The sequence below is a fragment of the Lactuca virosa genome, chromosome 2 (assembly GCF_052849685.1).
Source record: "Lactuca virosa cultivar CGN04683 chromosome 2, Lactuca_virosa_CGN04683_v6, whole genome shotgun sequence".
NCBI lineage: Eukaryota > Viridiplantae > Streptophyta > Magnoliopsida > Asterales > Asteraceae > Lactuca > Lactuca virosa.
Window position 1 is genome coordinate 69,877,144 of NC_136427.1, and position 5,164 is coordinate 69,882,307.

Consider the following 5,164-nt stretch of genomic DNA (forward strand, 5'->3'; position numbering starts at 1 on the left):
CTGAACTACATCGAGCGGACAGTGGTGATCCTCGACAGGAAGTCGAAGGATCTGAGGAACAAGAGGTTGGAGCTGCTGAAAGTGCAATAGTAGCACAACAAGGGGTCGGAATGGACTTGGGAGCTGGAGGAAGAGATGAGGGAGCGCTACCCCGAGCTTCTTCCAGATTCAACAGCAGACTTCGAGGACGAAGTCTAAAATAAGTGGGGGAGATTTGTAGCATCCGATTCCTGGTACGTATTTAAATTCAAGAAATGTTGCAAATTACTCTGGGACTCGGCGAGTTGGAGGCCCAACTCGTCGAGTAGACTTGACTTTTGATCGGGGGTTTAAGTGACCTACTCGACGAGTCGGAAGACCGACTCGACAAGTAGGAGCTGTTTGGACAAAACCCTAATATTTAGAGTTTGTACCCTATTTAAACAACTTAACTCGTCCCAAACCAGCCTCCATCGTCCCTATCACTTCCAGAAAACCCTAAGTCGAAACCCTAACCCTTTTTGAGTGATTTTGACCTCCTTGTGCCATTTTGTGCAAGTTAGAAGGTTGAAGAGAAGAAGAAGGAGCTTGGGATTTCAGAAGGAGCAAGGAGATCCAGAGATTTTGCTTCATTTCCTGTTCATTGGAGGTAAAAAATCTAGACCTTGCTTCTTCATTCATTAGATACTCTTTTTGGAGTAACTTAGGGTTTTTGGAAGCCATTTTGGAGCCATTCTTGGATGTAACCATGACTTTGGGATAAGGAACACTTAGCCTGCTAAGGGTATGTTTTGGACCTGGAAATCATAGGACTCGGCGAGTGTATGAACAGACTCGACGAGTCCAAGGAAATCTCCCAACTTATGAAGATAGACTCGACGAGTTGCTCATAGAACTCGGCGAGTCATAGACTGGACACATTCATATGATGAAGATGAACTCGACGGGTTCAAGGATGAACTCGGTGAGTCGGTTGAAGATGGTCCCGATGCTATGGTAGAAGGTGAACTCGTCGAGTTCTTGCTAGACTCGACGAGTAGACTCGGGGGTAGTATCATCTTGATAGGATAGGGACTCGACGAGTTGGTGGACCAACTCGGCGAGTCAAGTCAACTGGATGTTGACTTTGACCAAAGTTGACCTTGACTTTGACTTTGACCTGGATTTGGGTTGACCCTTGTAAGGGTTATGAGCATGCATTAGTAATCGGAAGAAGTCATTATATACGGATTGAGTAGTGGAGTCGAGTTGATTCCCGTGCCGAGGACTGTGCAGATACTACACGACATCGAGGTGAGTTACCTTCTAGTAGAGGTGGGTCTACGACCACAATGTCGACCCACTAGTAGGGATTGTTTGTCGAGTAGTTGTCTTTGTGATAATTACAGGGGTTTGCCACTATCCGATGTGTTTTTCATGCTAGTATAATATGATGTTATGTGATAACGGTAGTAAGGGGGATAGTCCCCGGTTACCGGTCGATAGGGCCGAAGGGGTAGTATGGTACCCGGCTATGCTGGACAGTATGATTATGTTATGTTATTGTGTGGTAGTAGTAGATGGTGAAATAGTCCCCGTAACCGGTTGAGATAAACCGGAGGGGTAGGTCAGACACCCCAGTATGTCTGACAGGGGTAGGTTAGGCACCCCGGTATGCCTAGCAGGGTAGGTCAGGCACCCAGATATGTCTGACAGTACGTTTATTGATTATTGTATGGTATGTGGTATGAAGGGTGAACTCACTAAGCTTCATGCTTACAGGTTACAGTTTTGTTTTCAGGTACCTCTTCAGTGAAGGGGAAGGAGTCGGCACGGTAGCAGCGCATCGCACACACATGATTTCCTCACCATGATGACCTTGTCATTGTACTCTGACATTATTATTACTCAAGGATATGTTTTTATGACATTTTACTTGTGGGTTATTAGTATGATATGATATTGATGTTTTTTTTCGGAAATGGTTTTTATTAAATTACTTAGTCAAAAACGAAATTTTTGGTCTTAAAAATTAGGATGTTACACCAACCATCATCTTCCTTTGTGGTTATAACATCGTCTCACCTTTTCACCAATGTTTTCAACTCACCGGAGACAACGGTGATATGTAGCAACGATGGAGGAAACAACGGTGTGACATAGTGATTGTCTGGTGGTAGACGATGCGGTGAGGTTCGACAGTGATGCCGGATCTGGAGGCGGTAAATGGTCGATGTCGACGGTGATATCAAAGGCTTGTCGTTGATGATCTTGATGAATGTGGTGGTTCAACAGTGTTTTAATCAAATCTCAACAGTTATGTATTTACTGATAATGTAATAAAAAACATGAATGAAAACTCGTATAGATCTAGGTTTAGATAAGAACCTCTTTCATGAAAATTAAATCTCAATTAGCCTTCCTTCACTCACCTAACTTTAGATCTATTGTTTTTGCAAGTTTCTGATCTATAAACTTCGTTGAAAAAATTTATATTTGAGAGGTTGAAGGTAGTTCACAAGTTTTCTGGCGGTTAGAAGTGGTAGCAGTTCATTGGACGGTTGAGGGAGGTGAGGACAACGATTTGTAGAGACGGTGGAATGGACATCGACATCGTCAGAGCTAGCGACTTCCTGATCTATAAACGTCGCCGAAAAACTTAAGATTTGAGAGGCTGAAGGCAGTTGGTGAGTTTTCCGGCGGTGTGAGGCAATTTCAAAGCAGTGGACGGTAGAGGGAGGTGACGACCAACGACGACGATAAGTAGCGGCAGTCAAACGAACATTGATGGCGGCAAAGGTAGTCTGAAATTAAGACGCTGCTGGTGGTAGACGGTGTTGGAACTTGAAAGTGAACCTCTAGCAATCCTAAGTACATATTCCGAAGGCTGTTGGTTCCGAAGGAGAAGCAATCTGAAACCTGTCCGAAGCTGGAGAAAAGAAGAAGAGAAGCATGCTGAAGAGGAACACATTCCGGAGCTAAACCTGATGTCCAGAATGTATGTCGATCCGGATCAAACTGTCATCTCCGGAACAATACCTGTCCGGAAAGAAGTCATTTTGTCTCTTGTGCATTTATTACTTTTGTCTTGTATTTGATGTAACGTTTTATAGGACTTAGTCTAAAGTTGTATTAGGACAATCAGAATGTCAGGACTATGTCTTTTGTCCGGTCCTATTTAAACATCTGGGTTAATTCATTGTAACATTCTCTCCTATAAATAGGAGCATTCAATACAAGTCAACTACAGATCTTTCTCTTAATTTTGGCATTTACTCTTATCACATTAAAAACATTCTTCTTGTTCTTCATTTATTGACTTTACCTTGATCATTATCTACTTGTTCTCAATTAATATCTTGATCATTTGCTGAACTGATTACCTAAGACTTGACTGGTCTTTCCAGTCTTAACTTGAACATCCATTATCAAGCAGACATTGATCTCAAGCATTCACTCAAGGTTTGAGTTTTCAAACCTTGTCCCTGCGCAAAGATCTTGTACTCTCAATTGGTATCAGAGCTCGAGTGGTTGTCCTTTGAATCCATAAGATCAGATTATAGTTGGTTTGAATTTACCTTGGTATTTCAACCAATTCTGTGTTAAGGATAAAAGTTCTTCTGTATACCACTTAAGCTTGACGATATCTTGACTTCAATGGCTGCTTCAAATCCTCAACAAATGATTTCAATGCAAATCGCAAATAGCGTGGGTGGCCCTACACGTGCCCCATTGCTAGTTGTGGAAGAATATGATCATTGGAAAGTTAGAATGGAAACGTTTTTACTAGCCAAAGAGAAAGGTTAACAAATCTGGAGATCCGTCAAAGAAGGCCCTCATGTTCCCGTAAGAACCGTTGTAAGAGATGCTGCTGCTCAACTCATGCGAGAGGATGAAGCTCGTCCAGTCCCTTTAACTGCAGATGATACTGAAAAATTGTAGCTGATCAAGTTGCCTTCTCTGAAATGGTGCTTGGTGTTCCTCCATCACTTTTTGAGCACATCAAGCTATGCAAGTCGGCCAAAGAAATTTGGGACAGTCTTCAGGATCTGATTGAAGGTTCAGAAAATATGAAGGACAAGCGCCTCACCTCAGTTGTCAATGACTTTGACACCTTCACCACTACTCCAGGTGAATCTGTGGCCTCAGCCTTCAACCGATATCAAATCGTTGTCAACAACATGACTGCTCATGGGATTGTTCGAACTCCTCTTGAGTACAATCTTAAGTTCATTAACAGTCTTGGTAAAGGATGGGGAAATGTAAAATCCTGTCTCCAAAGCAATGGCTCCTTAAAAAAATTGAAACTCTATCAACTTTTTGATGAGCTTCAAGGGCATGAATCAAATGTTGCTCAAACCATAAGGGAGCTTTCTGGAGGACCACTTGCTCTTGTCAGTTCCTTTGAATCGACCATTCCGAACTCACCTACTCCGGAACTTTACAAACCCAATGTACCCACTCAGTCATCCCTAACCACCTTACCCACACACACCTATCCTGACGATGATTCCAAAACCTTGGATTCCGAACTACGTTTCCAACAAGAGTTCGCCTTACTCTCAATGAAATACAAACTTCCTTTCAATCCTTCTTACAAACCATACCAAAACAGATTCGGTACTCCTCACCAAACTCATCCTCAACCATATTCCTCCTCGGAACCAAAACAAACCTCCAAAAATCCTCCTGCATACAAACCTAACCTTACTAAACCAAACTCCACTCCGGAATCCTCTCAAAATTCCAACCCAGACAAACCAAAGATCTTGTGTCACAAATGTGGTCATACAAACCATTTTGGCAAAGATTGTCTAGCTGATGCTCCACAAAAACCAAAAGTCAAAGATTCAGCTTACTACGTCCGAAGAGCACAAGAACTGGCTGAAAGTGAAAAGGCATTTGTTACTACGATTTCAAGAGATGTAGAAGGATACTGGTCATCCGGAGATGATGATGATGATCTGGTGACTGGAAGAAACATGTGTTTGATGGCAAGACAAACAGTTGAATGTGATGAAGGCTATTGGTCTTCCGGGTCAGAAGATGAAGATGATGTTGCTGAACCTCACTACTGCTACATGGCCACTAACGATCCACCAGGACGAAGCATCGTTCAGCAGGTAAAATCCATGATCACTGATAATAATTTTGACTTGACTTTATGTGAACCTTATCTGACCCAGATCCAAACAGATACGAACAC